Below are 22,502 nucleotides of genomic sequence, written 5' to 3' on the forward strand. Positions count from 1 at the left end.
TCATTTTGAATAACTTTTTTCTTGGAATAATTTTCATATGAGAAAACCTATAGGAGATAGGGTCTAGGGAACCCTAGATTTGACTAGTTGACTTTCTCTGGTCAACCACCATGATTCATCTAGCTAGCTTGATATTCTCTTGACTTTTTGGACTCACGGAGGATCATATATGTGTAATATGAAGTACCCCTTGAAATAGTTAAGGAAGTCACACAAGATACCCAGATGAATTAGGGTTTCCAAGGCAAACAAGCTTCATACTCTTGATGATTTCTTGATCAAAATGACATGTGAAGATCATGGGGATCCATATATGATTCCTAGAGCCAGTATGAGCCATTTCTTGATTGAACTCCTTAAATTGAAGGTCTTAAACCCAAGATGTAAGCTTTATATAGCATGGGTGAACATACACACTACCTGCAAAAGTAACAAACTATACATTGACATATTTTTGGTATTTAGGTTAGTAAATAATGAAAAACAAAGCATGATTCAATCAAAAGTTCTTGGTGATCTCTCTTAATGCAAACCCAATTAATGAGGGGTAAGGAGGATGCCAAGGTGTGATCCCAAGGCTAATGCATATGATGAGATATCATGAGGGATCTTAGGGTCAAAATTGGGGTCTTACAAGATTCCCTTGGATCTGACCGAAATATGGCACAAAGACACACGCTGAATAATATATCTGGACGGGTAACAGTTAGATAGAGAGCAAAACCTATCATACCACGATAGATTTTCTTACAAACCTTTTAACTTACCTTTTCTTTCTCCAGAATGCAAGTGGGGTGCATGGAAGTCTTTGCTGGTTTGCTTTCTGACATGTCAACCTTCTTCAGAATGTCTTTTATGTATTTGCTTTGATATGCATAGGTAGCATCCGATGTTTGGTTGATTTGAATCCCCATAAAGAACTTTAGTTCTTGCATCAGACTCATTCGAATTCAGCCTGCATTAGCTCAGAAAATTCTTGACAGACAGAGGGGTTAGTAAAACCAAAAATTATGTCATCAATGTATATCTGACAGTTCATGAGGTTGTTTCTGATGTTTTTACAGAAGAGAGTGGAATCAACTTTGTCTCTGATAAAATCATTTTCTAGAAGAAAAGAACTTAGTCTTTTATACCAAGCTCTGAGAGTTTGTTTCAGACCATAAAGAGATTTTTTCGGTTTAAAAACATGTTCTGGACATTTTGAATTTTCAAAACCAGTAGGCTGATAAACATACACCTCTTCAGAAATATATCCATTCAGAAACGCACTTTTGATATCCATCTGATATAGTTTGATGGAGTAATTTACAGAAAAAGATACAAGTATGTGAATAAATTCTAACCTGGCGACTGGAGAAAAGGTTTCATTGTAGTCAATACCTTCTTGTTGACTGTAACCTTGTGCCACCAGTCGTGCTTTGTTTCTGACCATTTCACCCTTTTCATTGAGTTTGTTTCTATAAACCCATTTTGTTCCAATCACATGGGTTCGCTTGGGTCTTGGTACAAGATCCCAAACATCGTTCTTTGCAAACTGATCAAGTTCTTCTTTCATTGCCAGAATCCATTCTTTCTCTTCAAGAGCTTCTTCACAAGATGTTGGCTCTATCAGAGATACTAGTCCCAGAAGTGTTTCTTCAGAGACTTTGAATGTTGATCTTGTTCTAATAGGTTCGTTTTTGTTTCCCATAATCAATTTGAAATTCTAGTTATCAGACTTTCGATGTCACACGGGTTGTTATGACATCCAATTCTGCACAGACAAGAATAATGCAGAACTTAAAAGTAAGTGCAGTAAATAACACAAGTAATTATTTACCCAGTTCAGTCCAACATGACCTACATCTGGGGGCTACCAAGCCAGGGAGGAAATCCACTATCAGTAGTATTAATTCAAAGCTAAACTCACCCGTTTACAACTCTTCACTTAATCCCTACCCAATGCAATTTCAATCTTACTCTAAGATCAGAGTTCCTACTCACTCCCCCTCAATCACCTCAGTGATTACTACCTTTAATCAATATTAAAGACAATTTTGAAGTCACACTTCAAACAAATCTTGATTGTGCTTAACAGCTTTAATCAAGATACACAGCACTCACGCTTAAAAGCTTTGAGCGACACAACACTTACAACTCAATGAACACCCTATGCCAATGCGATCATCTACTTGATAATGGCTTGGCTTACAAGTTATGTCTAATCCAAGACTCACAAAAATACAGCAGTGAAAGTATGATGGACACACTAAATCTTCACGCCTCAAAATCCCCAGTTCTGAATGAAGGAACGACTTCCTTTTATATTGCAGTACTTGGGCTTTTGCACTTGTATTCTCCTGAATTTAAGGTCACGCGAGTTCCCCTAAATTCCACATCTAGGTTACTAACAAATAGGCTATTTGTTAGGTTCATTAAATGTAGCTTGGTTGTTGATTTCCTGGATTTTCTCTCAGCTGTTGAATCCCTGAAGAATAGCCTGAGAAAAAGCTGAAATAGAAAACTAAACAACCTACAATATAGCATATGCTGTCAGGAATGAATGTCACAACATTCAGCTTGACATCAAGGACCATATGCTAAGTCTGTTTTTCCTGAAAACAGACTGTACAAAATTTGCTGAACTGTACAGGACCAAACTGTCCATTCTACAGTAGCAACTTACGTTAATAAATGTCAAAGAATCCAATTTGACATTTACACATTTAGCCTTAAGTCAGTTCTGTTTTCCTCTTGAAGAACAGACTAAGAAACATACTGAAGTGTAGCAGAACTCCACTCTGTCTATTGTTCAGTATATGCTGTCAATGATGAATGTCACACAAACACCTTCACACTATGTCATGACATCAGTCAAGACATTAGAATCCAGCTAGTGTTTTACCATACAATGCAACCAATTAAACACCTACAAACTCCCCTTTTGGCAAATTTTTGGCTAAAACACTTTGATCCCCACAACAAAGTTCATAGCAGCAGAAATCACACAACTAGCAGGAAATAGACCTAGCTAATACACTCAGAGTGGCAGCATACTTACACGCATGGAAGTTAAGTAAAAACTTCACATAACAGCTTCACATAATAGCACACATACAGATGTTAAATAAAAACTTCTAATTGCAACACTCATACAGAAGTTAAATAAAAACTTCATCACACATCAGCTGCAGGGGAGGGAATGTTAAATCTTTCATGAATACCTGTTTTAACACAATAACCTGCTGTCCTGGGGTATCACCTGTTACTCCCCCTTTTTGTCAAAAATGTTACCAAAGCAGCACTTTAAATTTCAGACCACAGAAAAACACAGAATTATAGACTTGGTTTTGCCTCACAGTTTCAACCAAGTTAGCACCCACTTGATCTTGCTTCACAACTTTGATCAGGTAATCCCCCACTTTTGCTTTATAGTAGGTACAGCCATATCAGATGCCATGATTTTGTTTCTGACATCCAGAACCACTCCTGCATGAACAACGTCCTTGAATTCCTGCAGGTGCATAGGCCGCCTCATGTTAGGATATCTCCGTATCCTCTTGTTGCCATACTTGTTGTAAGTGGCATAGCTATGATCTGTTGACCAATCAGAGCATAGTTCCAATTGTTTAATAGGCAGAGATATTAAACAATACATTCCAAACATCATTGGTTGTTATAAGTTCTCAGAGAGACATATTCCCAGTTTGCCCCTTAAGTTTTCAAACTGAGTAGCATCCAGAGCCTTTGTAAATATGTCAGCCAATTGAAGTTCAGTGGCTACATGTTCCCAGGAAATCACCTTGTCTTCCACCAGATCTCTGATGAAATGATGTCTAATGTCAATATGTTTGGTCCTGCTGTGTTGGATGGGATTCTTGGAAATATTGATGGCACTGAGATTATCACAGAACAATGTCATGACATTTTGGTGACATTGTACTCAGTGAGTATCTGTTTCATCCAAACCAGTTGGGAACAACTGCTTCCAGCAGCTATGTATTCAGCCTCAGCAGTGGACAAGGATACACAATTCTGCTTCTTGCTGAACCAAGATATGAGATTGTCTCCCAAGAAGAAGCAACCTCCTGATGTGCTTTTTCTGTCGTCAGCACTCCCAGCCCAGTCAGCATCACAGTACCCAGATAGGACAGGCTCAGACCCATGTGAGTACATCATCCCATAGTCACAAGTCCCATTGATGTACTTGAGAATCCTTTTGACTTGATTCAAGTGGCTCACTTTAGGCTCTGCTTGGTATCTAGCATACACTCCAACTGCATAAGAAATGTCAGGTCTACTTGCAGTTAGGTATAATAGACTGCCTATCATGCTTCTATACAGACATTGATCAACACTAGGCCCTCCATCATCTTTGGTTAACTTTAGATGAGTAGGAGCAGGAGTTCTCTTGTGCCTAGCATTATCCATACCAAACTTCTTAACTATATTTTTGGCATACTTGCTTTGAGAGAGAAACATAGAGTCCTCCATTTGGTTGACTTGCATTCCAAGAAAATAAGTCAGTTCCCCAACCAGACTCATTTCAAACTCAGATTGCATTTGGTGAACAAAATGTTTTACCATTTGTTCTGACATTCCACCAAAGACTATATCATCCACATAGATTTGAGCAATCATGATTTTCCCTTCTTCATCCTTCACAAACAAGGTTTTATCTATCCCACCTTTTCTGTATCCATTTGAGGTCAGAAATTCAGTCAACCTTTCATACCATGCTCTAGGAGCTTGCTTCAACCCATACAAGGCTTTCTTCTGTAAGAACAAAAATTGTTCTACAACAGATTCCATGATTTTGATGATAACAAAGGATGAAACCAAAAATGGCACCCTAACGAAAAGTTTCTAAGTGTGCAGGGTTCTAAGGAAAGAAGGAAGAAATCTGATGACGTCATCAGATACAGAATCATATCAGATATAAATTATCAGAAGACCAGAAGCATCTGAAGTAGAAACACGTTCAAGAAAGTCTAACTCTGAGCAAAACAGCAAAATATCAGAAGCATCTGAACAAGAAGTACGCTCTAGAAGTTCTGACTCTGAACAACGGTATGTCAAACTCCAGAAGCTCTCAGCGCTATCTGAAGAAACCATCAGAACTCAAAAGAGATCAACATCAGAAGTTAGATAGCAAGATTCCAAGAAACATGAAGACTCTGATCATGGATTTCCTTATAAAGAAAGAGTAACGTTAACTTCAAATAAAGGCTTGGAAATGGATTTCCTAATACAGAAAGAGACGTTAACTCCAAATTCAAATGAAAAGGAACTATATTTGGAAAGTAGTCATTCGAGGAGAAAAAGTAGTATTGGCAAGAAGCTATATAAGTTATGGCATTAATTCAAATTATTTGCCATCAACTTCAACGACTACTTCACTCCTATATAAAAGACTGCAAATCAACATTGAGAGAACGAGCATATACTGAAACATCAACACACATAAAAACGTTTTATTCTCTCAAATCTTCACAAAGCTTTTGCTTAGAACGTGAAACACTTTGTTCTTACTGTTGTAATATTTGCTTATCTTAGAAGCACTCTAGATTACATAAGTCTTTATCTTTGTTGTATTTCCTCAAGTGACTCTGCGCAGTCTGTATACTTGAGAGGACTAAGAGATCTTTCTCTTAGACGTTGTTTGTAATCAATCTTTCAAGATTAGTAGATTAAGTCCTTGTTGAAGGCGAAATCACCTTGGCCGGGTGGACTGGAGTAGCTTTGTGTTATAAGCGAACCAGTATAAATTCCTTGTGTGATTTTTATTTTGAAAAAGCGCTTATTTTCCAAACAATTCAAACCCCCCCTTTCTTGTTTTTCTCACCTTCATCTTCAACTTGTACACATGCTTAGGTTGGTTAGGATCACAGAACCCTTTAGGTTGTTCCACATAGACTTCTTCATTAAAGTAGCCATTCAAGAATGCACTCTTCACATCCATTTGGAACAGTTTAAACTTCAGAATGCATGCTACACCTAATAGCAATCTGATGGACTCAAGCCTAGCAACAGGAGCAAACGTCTCATCAAAATCAACCCCTTCAACTTGAGTGTATCCTTGAGCTACTAGTCTTGCTTTATTCCTAGTAATTACTCCTTTCTCATCAGACTTGTTTTTGTAGATCCACTTGGTACCAATGATGTTGGTCCCTTCAGGTCTTGGAACTAGCTCCCATACTTCATTCCTTTTGAACTGCTCAAGTTCCTCTTGCATGGCATTGATCCAATATTCGTCAGTCAGGGCTTCTTTCACATTCTTTGGTTCAACCTTGGATACAAAACAGGATTTTGAGCTTATTCCCCTTGACCTGGTAGTCACACCACTATTGGGATCCCCTATGATAAGATCCTTAGGGTGGTCTTTCTGAATTCTAATAGATGGCATTTTGGTGGTTGCATCTACTTCACATTCAGGAGGAGGTTCCTGTACTTCTTCAGACTTGACTTGAATGTCTGTTGAACTGTCAGGGAATGTTTCAACATCCTCTATGACATCGATTCCTTCCTCTTTATCATCCACAATAACATTTATGGATTCCATCAGGACATTGGTCCTGTAGTTGAACACTCTGTACGCTCTGCTGTTAGTGGAGTATCCTAGAAATATACCTTCATCACTTTTGGGATCCAGTTTCCTTCTCTGTTCACGATCTGTGAGAATGTAGCATTTACTTCCAAAGATATGAAAGTACTTCACAGTGGGTTTTTTGCCTTTCCATATCTCATACAGAGTGGAGGAGGTTCCTTTTCTCAAGGTGACTCTGTTGTGAACATAGCACGCGGTATTCATAGCTTCATCCCAAAAGTGCATAGGGAGCTTCTTTGCATGAATCATAGCTCTGGCAGATTCTTGGATAGTTCTATTTTTCCTTTTAACTATCCCATTCTGCTGGGGAGTTATAGGGGAAGAGAACTCATGACTTATTCCTTCAGACGAGCAAAACTCATCAAACTTGGAATTTTTGAATTCCGTACCATGATCACTCCTAATTCGGACAACACAACTGTCCTTTTCCCTTGGGAGTCTGATGCACAGGTCTTTGAAGACATCAAATGTATTTGACTTCTCTCTGATAAAGCTTATCCACGTGTATCTGGAATGGTCATCAACCACCCCGTATGCATATCTCTTTCCACCCAGACTTTCAACCTGCATAGGTCCCATTAAGTCCATGTGCAGCAGTTCCAGAACTCTGGAAATAGTAGGATGTCCCAGCTTCGGATGTGACATCTTGGTTTACTTTCCCACCTGGCATTCTCCACAGACTCTTCCTTCATCAATAATCAGCTTTGGAATTCCTCTGACTGCTTCCTTAGATATGATCTTCTTCATTCCCCATAAGTGGAGATGTCCAAGGCGTCTATGCCACAGCTTCACCTCCTGTTCTTCCTTGACTGAAGAGCAGATTGTGGAGAAGTTTGAGACTTTAGGTTCCCACAGATAGCAGTTATCTTTGGACCTGGATCCTCTCATAACTTCCTGATTGTCACCATTCGTCACAATACATAGCTCCTTAGTAAACTGAACATAGAACCCTTGATCACACATCTGGCTTATGTTGATGAGGTTTGCAGTTAGTCCTCTTACTAACAACACATTACTCAGTTTTGGAACTCCAGAGCAGTCCAACTTACCCACACCTTTTATTTTTCTTTTAGCACCATCACCAAAGGTCACATAGCTGGTCGTGTGCGGTTGAATATCTACCAATAGATTTTCCATACCAGTCATATGTCTTGAGCATCCACTATCAAAGTACCAGTCTTCTTTGGTAGAAGCCCTTAGAGCTGTGTGGGCTAACCTAGCGTACCATTGTCGCTTCTTGTTGGAGACATGGTGCCTATATGTCTTATGCTTAGGCCTGACCTGAGGGACTTGGTTCGGGTAACCATGAAGCCTGTAGCAGAAGGCTTTTATATGCCCAAGCCTACCACAGTGGTGACATCTCCATTTCTGGAATTTCCTCTTCTGATGACTATTCATCCTGGTTCCCCGATGTTGAGACATTGGATGTGACTTACGCTTGAATTTCTGAACTTTAGCCTTTGGGCGTTTGCGTTCAGCTGAGGATCTTTTCCCAAAGCCTAAACCAGATGTGGTTCCAGACTTCTGTCCCGCCTTTAGGATCTCTTCCAAGGTGTCAGTTCCTTTATTCATCATTCTGACGGATTTAGTCATCTGATTCAGCTTGGAGGTCAGCAGGGTTATCTCACCATTTAGACCCTTTATGGCCGTCAGATGCTTCTGTCTCTCATCTTCCAGCTCCTTGATGAGTTTCTTCTACTTTTCTCCTTGTACACGCACTTCTGCACTGGTGACACACAAACTTCTTATAAGCTGCAGCAAGTTCATCAAAGGTCAGTTCATCTGCACTTGAGTCATCATCAGTGGCACAAACACTGGTTAGTGCAGTGACATGTTTAGCAGATTCTCCTTCAGATTCACTTTCAGAATCTCCTTCAGACCATGTGATAGCTAGCCCCTTATTTTGCATTTTGAGGTAAGTAGGGCATTCAGCTCTGACGTGTCCATACCCTTCACAACCATGACACTGGATTCCCTTGCCGTGGTTGAACTTCTCTTCAGAAGTTGATTTTTTCTTGATGTCAGACGAGATGTTCTTGACATTAGGTCTACCTCTTTGATCAATCTTCTTCACGAACTTGTTGAACTGTCTCCCAAGTATGGCTAAGGCTTCTGATATGCTTTCATCACCTCCAGTATATCCTGCTTCTGACTCCTCTTCAGCATTAGATACAAAAGCTACGCTTTTGTTCTTCTTTTCAGCATTCTCACACAAGCCCATTTCAAAGGTTTGGAGAGAACCAATGAGCTCATCCACCTTCATATTGCAGATGTCCTGAGCCTCCTCTATGGCTGTGACCTTCATAGCAAATCTCTTAGGCAAGGACCTGAGAATCTTTCGTACAAGTTTCTCTTCATCCATTTTCTCACCTAATCCACCAGAGGTGTTTGCAATTTCAAGAATATTCATGTGAAAGTCATGAATAGTCTCATCCTCTTTCATCCTCAGATTTTCAAACTTGGTGGTCAGCATCTGAAGTTTGGACAACTTTACCTTGGAAGTACCTTCATGAGTTACCTTGAGGGTATCCCAAACTTCCTTAGCTAGCTAATAGTGGTGTACCAGGCTGAAGATGTTCTTACTGATTCCATTGAATAATGCATTCAAGGCCTTAGAATTTCCAAGGGCTAATGCCTCTTGCTCCTTGTCCCACTCTTCTTCAGGAATTTGCACACTGACTCCATCTTCACCTGTCTTCGTTGGATGTTCCCATCCTTTGTTGACAGCTCTCCAGACTTTGCTATCTAGAGACCTTAAGAAGGCTATCATACGAGGTTTCCAGTCATCATAGTTAGAACCATCCAACATGGGTGGTCTATTTGAGTGTCCTATATCCTTGTCCATGGTACTAGAAAGTAACTTCCCTAGATCTCACCCAGAAATTAACAGGCAGGGTGCCTGCTCTGATGCCAATTGAAATTCTAGTTATCAGACTTTCGATGTCACACGGGTTGTTATGACATCCAATTCTGCACAGACAAGAATAATGCAGAACTTAAAAGTAAGTGCAGTAAATAACACAAGTAATTGTTTACCTAGTTCAGTCCAACATGACCTACATCTGGGGGCTACCAAGCCAGGGAGGAAATCCACTATCAGTAGTATTAATTCAAAGCTAAACTCACCTGTTTACAACTCTTCACTTAATCCCTACCCAATGCAATTTCAATCTTACTCTAAGATCAGAGTTCCTACTCACTCCCCCTCAATCACCTCAGTGATTACTACCTTTAATCAATATTAAAGACAATTTTGAAGTCACACTTCAAACAACTCTTGATTGTGCTTAACAGCTTTAATCAAGATACACAGCACTCACGCTTAAACGCTTTGAGCGACTTAACACTTACAACTCAATGAACACCCTATGCCAATGCGATCATCTACTTGACAATGGCTTGGCTTACAAGATATGTCTAATACAAGACTCACAAAAATACAACAGTGAAGTATGATGGACACACTAAATCTTCACGCCTCAAAATCCCCAGTTCTGAATGAAGGAACGACTTCCTTTTATATTGCAGTACTTGGGCCTTTGCACTTGTATTCTCCTGAATTTAAGGTCACGCGAGTTCCCCTAAATTCCACATCTAGGTTACTAACAAATAGGCTATTTGTTAGGTTCATTAAATGTAGCTTGGTTGTTGATTTCCTGGATTTTCTCTCAGCTGTTGAATCCCTGAAGAATAGCCTGAGAAAAAGCTGAAACAAAAAACTAAACAACCTACAATATAGCATATGCTGTCAGGAATGAATGTCACAACATTCAGCTTGACATCAAGGACCATATGCTAAGTCTATTTTTCCTGAAAATAGACTGTACAAAATTTGCTGAACTGTACAGGACTAAACTGTCCATTCTACAGTAGCAACTTACATTAATAAATGTCAAAGAATCCAATTTAACATTTACACATTTAGCCTTAAGTCAGTTCTGTTTTCCTCTTGAAGAACAGACTAAGAAACATACTAAAGTGTAGCAGAACTCCACTCTGTCTATTGTTCAGTATATGCTGTCAATGATGAATGTCATAACATCCAGTTTGACATTCAGACAGTAGGCCTTATGCCAGGTCTGGTATTTCCTTGATAACCAGACTGGAAATAAACACTGAGTTCTAACAGAACACCAACTGTTCTATTCCTCAGTATTTGCTGACAGGGATGAATGTCACCACATCCAATTTGACATTCAACAAATCCTGTATTAACTAATCCTGCATTAAACTACTCAAGTGTGTCATGACATCAGTCAAGACATCAGAGTACAATTAGATATTCTAACCTACAATGCAGTCACACAAACACCTTCACACCATGTCATGACATCAGTCAAGACATTAGAATCCAGCTAGTGTTTTACCATACAATGCAGCCAATTAAACACCTACACAAATCTTTAGAAACATTTTGTTTATTTCTTGATCTTTTCTGATTGATTGTAACTTCAAATGCTTCTGACGTTTCCTTTTCTGTTTCTTTAGATTCTTTAGTCTTTTCGTTAGAACCTACAAGTGTTTTCTCCAAACCTACAAAATTCTCAACTATCTTTGACTTTTCAGAGTCAAACTTATCTTCAAATCTGACATGTATTGATTCTTCCATAATTTGTGTTTCTGCATTGTATAGTCTGCAACCTTTAGAGTGTTTTGAGTATCCCAACATAATACACTTTTGTACTTTAGAGTCAAACTTGTTTAGATTTTATTTAGTATTTAGGATGAAACAAGAACATCCAAAAGGATGAAAATAGGAAATGTTAGGTTTTCTTCCCTTGCACGGTTCATAAGGAGTCTTCTCCAAAATAGGTCTAATAGAGATTCTATTTTGAATATAAACCGTTGTATTCACAGCTTCATTCCAGAAGTGCTTAGCTACATTTGTTTCATTGGTCATGGTTTTGGCCATTTCTCTGAGAGTCATATTCTTCCTTTCTACAACTCCATTTTGTTGTGGAGTTCTAGGACATGAGGAATCATGGGATATTCCATTAGAGTCAAAAAGCTCTTCAAAATGTTTGTTTTCAAATTACCCACCATGATCACTTCTGACTCTGATGATTTTAAAGTCAAATTCATTTTGCACTTTTGAGCAGAAACTAGTGAACACAGAATGTGACTCATTCTTGTGTCTTAGGAATTTAACCCATGTCCAACGACTATAATCATCAATAATGATAAGTCCATACTTCTTACCATTGACTGGCGTTGTCTTAACAGGTCCAAACGAGTCAACAAGGAGAAGTTCCATAGGTTTAGAGGTAGAGACAACATTTTTATTTTTGAAAGTTGTTTTAGATAATTTTCCTTTCTGACATGCTTCACAAAGAGCATCTGAAGAAAACTTCAGCTTAGGTAGGCCTCTGACTAACTCAAGTTTACTTAGCTGAGAAATCATCCTCAAGCTAATGTGACCCAAGCGTCTATGCAACATCCATTGCTCTTCATTTACAGACATTAAACATTTTACATTTTAATCTTTTAAATCTGAAAGCCTAATTTTGTAAATGTTGTTCTTCCTCTTATCAGTGAAAAGGACTGTGCCATTTTTCTGATTTACAGCTTTGCACGTTTTTTGATTAACGATTATAGCATAACTGTTATCACTTAATTGACTTATGGATAACAAGTTACGCATTAATCCTTCAACATAAAGGAAATCAAAAATAGAGGGAAGAGTTCCATTACCAATTGTTCTAGATCCTCTGATTCTTTCTTTTTGATTTCCTTCAAACCCTACGAAGCCAGCATCCTTAAGTTCCTAGCTTTGGAACATATACTTTCTTCCTGTCATGTGTCGCGAGCATCCAGAGTCCAGGTACCGTGATTAGTTTTGTAACTCTGGTGCATAAGATATCTGCAACATATACTATTTTATCCTTTGTGAAGGAGAATAGCGATCCATGACGCAACGGAATTTAAAATTTTCTCCTTTAGTGATCCTTACGAATGGGCATGATTAGTGATAGAATTGTTACCTCTTGTGACGATTGAAACCTTTGATGCAGATCTACAGAGCGATCACGAACGTTGAACAACGACAATGCCTCTACTCAGTCCACACGAACGGATTCCTTCTATTTCAGTGCTAGCTGATACGAATGAAGGCTTTGAGTGAGAGAGAGAGAGAAACGAAATTGCAACTGCACAAAATGCTTCTGCACAAGGGTTCTATTTATAGAACCACTTGTGTGGGCTGCAAGCTAAAAAGCCCACTTAAGTGTATGTGGCCCATATTTTATAATATGCCAAAAATCACTTAAGCGCGTGGAACCTTACCATATTTCGTATTCTACTTAAGTACACCGTACCTTACGATGCTCTACAATTCACTTAAGTGCACCATACCTTATGGTATTCCTTAGTTACTCTTTCTCTCATCAATCCATCCTTTTGTGTGTGACCCTGTAGGTTTTCGCGGCATTGGCAATTATATTAAATCACACATTTAACATAATAAACAGTGAGCGGTATCTAGCAACACATCACTACTACTCAAGACACTAAAATGCCATGTGATCTGACAAATCCTTTTGTGATCATACTTATGTGTATAATTACCCTTTTACCCTTATGTCTATATTGAACACAAGGCATAGACCGTGTCATCCTTGTCCAATTGAATATTGGGCCCATAGACATTTATCCTGTTACGCAGGATGGGAAAATTCCATCTAGGTCAGTCATGTCCCTTAGCATGCTTCGTGGAGTAGCCATCAACTATCTTTATGGTCATCCATTTACGGACAATGTTTGATCAGCAACAAGGCACTCGACTCTACATCTAGGGTCCATAGTGGTTTCAGGTCTAAGGGTGGTATACACCATTATCACCATGAGAATAACTTATGACACTCTGCATAACATTCTATATAGTATTCTCATAGCGGGTCAATCTAGTATAAGTATTACTCTTAATATTCATACCTATGTTTAAGACTTGATAACTCTTTATCCATGATCCATGAGATGTGATCATCAGTCTATATTCATAATAGTCTTAATGCTTTAATGTTATCCCACTTCACAATAAAGCTCGACTACGGATACTTTAAGAATAGTGTCCTTATGTTTAATGTGATCTCATGATTAAGTCACACTTGATACATTAAACGGACTAGCTATTCTAGGGACTTTATTAAACAAACATAATAAAGAAAAAGAAATTTATTATTAATAAATAATTCGATACAAGTACCAAAAGTATTGGCCTCTAGGGCTTACACCGGATTTAAGCATTGCAACTGGTGAAAAGGTTTCATCATAGTCAACTCCATGAATTTGTTTATATCCTTTTGCAACCAGTTTTGCCTTATAAGTATGTACCTTACCATCCATGTCAGTCTTCTTTTGAAGACCCACTTGCATCCTATAGGGTTAACTCGTACAGGAGGCTCTACCAAGGTCCAAACCCGGTTTATGTACATGGAATCCATTTCAGAGTTCATGGCTTCTAGCCACTTCTTAGACTCGGGACCAGTTATGGCCTCTTGGTAGGTCACAGGCTCATCTTGATCCATGAGTAATACATCACCTTGATCATTTATGAGATATCCATATATCTCAGGTAGGTGACGTATCCTGCCTAACCTACACTAGTCTTGTTCTACTTGAGCAGGTTTCTCTTCCACAACTACTTGTGTTTCCTGCTCTAATTCCTCCATAGGTGTATCAATTCTTTGTGATTCTTGAATTTCTTCAAGCTCTACTTTCCTCCGACTGATTCCTTTGGAAATAAAATCCTTTTCTAGGAAAACTTCAGTTCGACCGACAAACACTTTGCCCTCAGAAGGATTGTAGAAGTAATACCCTCTTGTTTCTTTAGGATACCCCACAAATAAGCATTTATCAGATTTGGGCTCAAGCTTAGTTGAAATTTGTCGTTTCATATAAACTTCGCAACCCCAAATCTTTATGTAAGACATATGTGGTTTCTTACCACTCCATATCTCATATGGTGTCTTCTCAACCTTTTTGGATGGAACACGGTTAAGTGTGTAAGCTGCTGCCAATAGTGCATGTCCCCGAAAGGAGTTTGGAAGATCGGCGTGACTCATCATGGATCGGACCATGTCTAACAGGGTTCGATTTCTTCTCTCAGATACACCATTCCATTGGGGTGTTCCAGGAGGAGTAAGTTGGGATAGGATCCCACACTCTTTCAAATGGTCATCAAACTCTAGGCTTAAACACTCACCACCTCGATCTGATCGAAGAGTTTTAATATTCTTACCTAGTTGGTTTTGTACTTCATTCTTGAATTCCTTGAACTTTTCAAAGGACTCTCATTTGTGTTTCATTAAATACACATAACCATATCTACTGAAATCATCAGTAAATGTGATGAAGTACTGAAAACCTCCTCTGGCTGGTATGTTCAGTGGTCCACATACATCAGTATGCATGAGGGCCAAAAGATCATTAGCTCTTTCGCCTTTTCCTATGAATGGAGAATTTGTCATCTTTCCAATTAAACAAGATCTACATGTCTCATATGATTCATAATCAAAAGAGTCCAAGAGTCCATCTTTATGGAGTTTGGAAATGCGTTTCTCATTTATGTGGCCTAATCGACAATGCCAAAGGTAAGTTCGATTTAACTCATTAGGTTTCATTCTTTTAGTATTAATGTTATAAATAGGCATTTCAAGATCAAGGACATATAGTCCATTGTTGATTTGTACAGTAGCATAGAATATATCATTCAAATAAATTGAGCAACAATTGTTCTTCATTATAAATGAAAAACCAAACTTGTCCAAACAAGAAACGGAAATAATATTCCTGCTAATTGCAGGCACATAATAACAGTTCTCTAACTGAATTATTAAACCACTAGGTAAAGTCAATACATAAGTTTCTACGGCTAAAGCAGCAATCTTTGCTCCATTGCAGACTCATAGGTCAACTTCACCTTTTGCCAAATCTCTACTCCTTTTTAGCCCCTGCACATTTGTACAAATGTGAGAACCGCATCCAGTATCTAATACCCATGATGCAGAAGTAGATAAGTTAATTTCAATAACAAAAATACCTGAAGTTGATGTCTCTACTCCATTCTTCATATCTTCTAGGTACTTTGGGCAGTTTCTCTTCCAGTGTCCGATCTTACCGCAATGGAAGCAGGTGCCTGCCTTTGTTATGCCTCCACTAGGCTTCAAAGCAGCAACAGTGGGTCTGGGTTTGGCAACTTCCTTGCCTTTCCCTTTATCACCCTACTTGGTGGGTCTTTTGTTCTGTCTCTTTCCATTTCTGATCATCAGATGGACTTCCCTTTTGACTTCAGATTCTGCTCAGCAGTTCTTAACATGGCTAGCAGTTCAGGAAGAGATTTGTCCATATCATTCATATTGAAATTTAGGACAAATTGACTGAATCTATCTGACAACGATTGCAAGATCAAATCAGTCGCAAGTTCCCTTCCGAGGGGAAAACCCAACCTTTCAAGGTTTTCCACATACCCAATCATCTTGAGCACATGGGGACCTACAGGGGCTCCCTCAGCTAACTTGCCTTGAAAAAGGGCTTTTGAAACTTCAAACCTTTCATGCCTTTCTTGCTCTTGATAGAGCATCTTCAGGTGTTCGATCATATCGAACGCTGCCATGTTCTCATGTTGCTTTTGCAACTCTGAGTTCATGGTAGCTAGCATGAGACAGACAGTTTCATTGACATCATCGACATGCTTCTTATAAGCATATCTTTCTGCCCTAGGTGCAGAACTAGGAGGTTCCTCTTCAGGAACAGGTTTCTCCAAGACATACAACTTTCTATCATGTTTGAGGATAATCCTCAGATTTCGGTGCCAATCCAGAAAATTTGCCCCAGACAATTTTTCCTTGTCAAGGATTGATCGCAAAATGTTGTTAGAGGTGTTTGTTGTCATGGTAATCTACATGAAATTAATGAAAATATAAGTATCAATAACATATTTAATTAGGCCTTTAATTAAATATGCTCCCACTATTTTACTCAAAACAAATGACCCTCATCATTTGATTCGGAAAATCCCGTTGGAAGAATTTCTAGTGGTTCGAGATCCACATTTCACTTTGTTTTAAGTCCGCGTAGGCGGATTGCACAAAACTAGGTTATTTAGGTAGGAACTCCTTCCAATTGTATCTAATACAACTCTCGAATATTTTAGTTGGGTGAATAACTCCTTATTCCAATCCATCACATGAATCATTTCCAACTCTTGCTTCTAAACACATATAATCTTATTATAATTTGTTTAGTTAAGTTTGACCCATTGTTTTAGCAATTGGATATTATAATCATCCCATCGCACCTTACTAATATAGAACATGCACCTCGCATAGGCGAAACCTACATTATTCGATATTAGTCTTGATGAGTGCTAAAACTTGGAAAGCATAAACTTAATATTTAATTTAAGGGAATTTGCAATTATTCTGATCTCACTGGCTTATTTATCATATAAATCGTCTCTCACATGCATCAACATTCATTCACATGCATCAACATGTATTCACATGCATCAACATACATACATAATGAAACAGTTATGGCCCCTAGTGCAATTGTTCTCCCAAGTCAATGAGAGAACCTAAGCTAACCTAATAACGATCTAAGCTTCTCCAAGCAAGATCTTCAAGGTTGTCCTCCTTTGATATTGAATTCTTCTCTTTCTTCATAACATTACATTACATAAAAGAAACTCGTTTTGCATACGAGGGAGTGAGATGAGAAAAGAAGTTACATTAAGAGTTTAAAAGAGAGGCACGACATGCAGGTCATATTTTAAAATCCCAAAGCAAAATAAAGGAAAACTAAGGCCATAACTGATCACCACAAGACAATAATAATAAACACATTATTATTATTAACTTTATTCCTTTAATTAATTAAAACCAAATTAAATTTCGGCGACCGATCATACTACGCAGAGTTAGCCAAGGTCCGCTGTCCGGTCACAAAACAGAAAAACAAAGAATACATACTCTATTAATGTGACGACCGTCACAAAGCATGTTACGACCGTCATGTCCAGCTTGTTACGACCGTCACCGGCCCATGACGAATGTCACGCGGCCAAAATCAGCGCTTTGAAACAGTCAACAGACATGATCCAACAAGCCCTCAATTCACAACTCTTTGACAGCACAACCCTTGTGCCGTCACTAACCCTAATGCACCAATTTTAGACCGTCAAACACACCTCGATTGTTGATTCAGTATGATTTATCAACAGGTCATTGCTTCACCATACTAATGTCGGATCAAGAAGCAAACGACCATTGATCGCTCAAAGGAAAACAACCATTAAGTGTTTGAATGAACGAAACAGAAACAGTATATCATATATACCGTATTTTGCATTAGGATTACTTATATCATATATATAACTTGATCGATCTCAATTGCGTAACCTATGGACGATCGATGTATCGCTGCTTCACCAAACTAATGTCGGTTTCGAAGCATAGTCAACATCAATCATCCAAATCATACATACATGATGCCAAATTTAATTACTCGTTTATTCTTTGATTCATTCTGTCTTTTAATCATATTAATACAAAAAATAAACAGCTATCAGATGCATGGTTTCATAAGTTGCTCTGATACCACTGAAGGAGAATAACGATCCATGACGCAGCGGAATTTAAAATTTTCTCCTTTAGTGATCCTTACGAATGGGCATTATCAGTGATAGAATCGTTATCTCTTGTGACGAGAAGCCTTTGATGCAGATATACGGAGCGATCACGAACGTTGAACGATGACAACGCCTCTACTCAGTCCACACGAACGGATTCCTTCAATCTCAGTGCTAGCTGCTACGAATGAAGGCTTTGAGAGAGAGAGAGAGAGAGAGAGAGAGAGAGAGAGAGAGAGAGAGAGAACCAAAATTACAACTACACAAAATGCTTCTGCACAAGGGTTCTATTTATAGAACCACTTGTGTGGGTTGCAAGCTAAAAAGCCCACTTAAGTGTATGTGACCCATATTTTATAATATGCCAAAAATCACTTAAGCGTGTGGTACCTTACCATATTTCGTATTCTACTTAAGTACACCGTACCTTACGATGTTATACATTTCACTTAAGTGCACCGTACCTTACGGTGTTCCTTAGTTACTCTATCTCTCATCAATCCTTCCTTTTGTGTGTGACCCTGTAGGTTTTCGCGGCATTGGCAATTATATTAGATATCTAGCAACACATCACTGCTACCCAAGACACGAAAATTTCATGTGATCTGACAAATCCTTTGTGATAATACTTATGTGTATGATTACCCTTTTGCCCTTATGTCTATATTGAAGACAAGGCATAAACCGTGTCATCCTTGTCCAGTTCAATATTGGACCCATAGATATTTATCCTGTTATGCAGGATGGGCAAATTCCATCTAGGTCAGTCATGTCCCTTAGCATGCTTCGTGGAGTACCTATCAACGGTCTTTATGGTCATCCAGTTACGGACAATGTTTGATCAACAACAAGGCACTCGACTCTACATCTAGGGTCCATAGTGGTTTTAGGTTGAAGGGTGGTATACACCATTATCACCATGAGAATAACTTATGACACTTTGCATAACATTCTATATAGTATTCTCATAGCGGGTCAATCCAGTATAAATATTACTCTTAATATTCATACCTATTTAAGACTTGATAACTCCTTATCCATGATCCATGAGATGTGATCATCAGTCTATATACATAATAGTCTTAATGCTTTAATGTTATCCCATTTCACAATAAAGCTCGACTACGGATACTTTAAGAATAGTGTCCTTATGTTTAATGTGATCTCATGATTAAGTCACACTTGATACATTAAACGGACTAGCTATTCTAGGGACTTTATTAAACAAACATAATAAAGAAAAAGCCTTTTATTATTAATAAATAATTCGATACAAGTACCAAAAGTATTGGCCTCTAGGGCTTACACCAACACTTTGGTACCTAGAATCTTTTGGGTCCTTTATGATTAGTTCTCCAAGAGTTTCTGACAACTTTGGATTTTCTAGCATGATTGAATTTTTGTGTTTGTGCATGTGTGTAATGATAGAAAAAGGGGATTTAGATTTATTTTCTACAGAAGATTTTAAATCATCTTCATCAAAGTCATATCTGATTCCTCTTTTGTTATTGTGACTAACACCCTAAATCATAGAAGCCATTTTGCTTCTTTCAAGACCGTTGTTCAGAAATTTCTGAAACGATTTTTAATATTTATATATGATGGTGTCAGAAATAGGTGGAGCCTTAGAAATAGTTTCTTCAAGTTTTAAACTTTTTTTGTTTGAGAATTCATTTTCCTTTTCAAGAATAAAGTTATTTTCTTTAAGTTCAGAAACTTCTTTCTTGAGCTTCTCACACTCTTCAATAGTCTCTTCATGAACCGTTTTTAAGGTCTTTGAATTTCTATCGAAGCTTCTGATAAGAGCTTAGAGATTCTGATAAACAAGCTTCCAGATGAGAACAAAAAAATTCAGAGAATACCTCTTCAGAGTCAGATTCCTTTTCTGATGAGCTTCGAGATGTGGTAGCCATGAAGACAACATTTGCGTGTTCCTCTTCAGAGTCAGATTCTGAAGCATAAGATTTAGAGCCATCCTAGGTTTCCATGAGATCCTTCTTTGTTTTGAAGGATTTTTTCTTGAATCCTTCTTTTTTGGATTTGTCTTTCTTGAGCTTTGGACATTCATTTATGTAGTGTCTAAGTTCTTTACATTCATAACAGGTTACCTCTTTGTTTGGTCTGCCTCTGGAAGTTGACTCTGAACAATCTCCCTTCTGTCTGGATCTTCTGAAGTTGTTATTACTTTTTCTCCAGAGTTGTTTGACTCTTCTGGATAAAAGAGATAATTCTTATTGATCATCGGAATCTTCATTTTCAGAGTCATCATCATCTTCTTCTTCAGCTTGAAAGATTTTGTTCCTTTCTGGATTTCTTCTTTCTAATCTAGACTTTAGAGCCACTGATTTTCTTTTATTTTGAGGTTCATATTCCTATAGCTCTATCTAATGACTCCCGAGGGAGATAATGAGTTCTTCAAGGCTTATGTTGTTCAGATCCTTGGATAGTTTTAAAGCAGTAACCATACGTCTCCACTTCTTTTGAAGACTTCTGATTATCTTTTTGACATGATCTGCAGTTGTGTATCCTTTTTCCAAAACCTTGAGGCCTGCAACTAAAGTTTGGAATCTAGAGAACATTACATCAACTGCTTCATCATCTTCCAATCTTAAGGCTTCAAATTTTTGGATTAAGTGCATAACCTTAGTCTCTTTGACTTAATTATTTCCTTCGTGGGTCATTTTTAAGGAATCAAGGACTTCTTTCATTGTTTCCCTGTTGGTGATCTTTTCATACTCATTGTAGGATGTAGCATTCAAGAGAATAGTTATGGCTTTGTGGTGATTCTTGAAATCATGCTTCTGATCATCACTCATTTTTCTTCTTGTAATGACAATACCAGATTAGATACGGGTGGTTCATAACCATTTGTAACGATGTCCCATAGGTCAGTGTCATAGCCTAGGAAGAAGATTTCAATTTTGTCCATCCAATAATCAAATTTCTCTCCATCAAACATTAGAGGTTTAGCGTTGTAGCTATCTCTTTCATTTGTGTTAGCCATGATGTTTTTCTCACACTGGATCTCTCTACACTGTTAAGTGTTTGATTCAAAAATCAATAATAGAGCCTAAGCTTTGATACCAATTAAAGGTAGAGAAAAACAAGAAAGGGGGGTTTGAATTGTTTTCATTGACAAAATAAAACTTTTAGCAACACTACTCACACAAAGATAATAACTAACAACATAAAAGTTTATCCTGGTTCGGTTGAAAAACAAAGCTACTCCAGTCCACCCGGCCAAGGTGATTTTGCCTTCAATAAGGACTTAATCCAATAATCTAGAAAGATTACAACAAACGTCTAAGAGTTTAATAGTCTCTTAGCCCTCTCAAGTCTAGAGACTTCACAAGTCACTTGAGGAATTACAACAACTATCAAGAAATACAATAATGTGTTTGGTGCTCCTATATAAGCAAGATGAACACGATTTCAAACAGATGACTGAATTGTACAATGACAAGAATTTAATATATGATTCAAGGTATATAGTGGAATTCTTGTTTGATAGCTTTGTGTTTTGGTATGATGATAGTGAGACCTTTTTATAGTGCTTAGAGATGATACCGTTGGAGAGAATGTTGATTGTGATATCTTGCAAATAATGGGACTTAATGTCATTAATTTTCTTGTCCTTTCCATAGAAGTCTTGGAGTGTAGTCAATACTATCCATATATAGATCCATACCATACTTGGAAAACTTCTTCGTTAAGTTTCCAATTTTGATTGATCAGATGATCTGTTGAGCGTGAATCAGGGTGAGCGGAGTTCAGAGTCTTTGGGTAGCGCTTGTATTCTTCAGATAGTTTGTTTGTATAATTGTCTTCAGAGTCAGCTTGAATAATCTTCAGATTGAGTGACTTCTTATGTAAAAATATCCAGAGTCTTCAGATGTCTTTAGATTGTAGAGTCTTCAGATGAACTTCATTGACAGATTTCGTGTGTGATTCTTTTGGACATGCTTGTGGTCAGCGTCAGATATGATTTATGAATTTTTGAATCATCTATTCTGGACTTGGTTTACATCAGATAGTGTTCCATTAGATTCAATTTACCTTAGAGTCCTGCACACTTAGAGAATTTATTAGGGTACCAAAATGTTTCATTCTTGTTATCATCAAAACTTAAGAGATATATTGCAAAACCAAAATCTTGTTCTAACAAAGTTGAGTTAATATGTTGAATATTTCGTTTGAATGACGATTACTCGGATAGTCAAGGAAGACAACTCGTATTCAAATAACTGAGGAGAGGAATCAAAGGCCCCACACCATCTCCTTTTTCATCCT

The sequence above is a fragment of the Lathyrus oleraceus genome, chromosome 6 (assembly GCF_024323335.1).
Source record: "Lathyrus oleraceus cultivar Zhongwan6 chromosome 6, CAAS_Psat_ZW6_1.0, whole genome shotgun sequence".
Classification (NCBI taxonomy): Eukaryota; Viridiplantae; Streptophyta; class Magnoliopsida; order Fabales; family Fabaceae; genus Lathyrus; species Lathyrus oleraceus.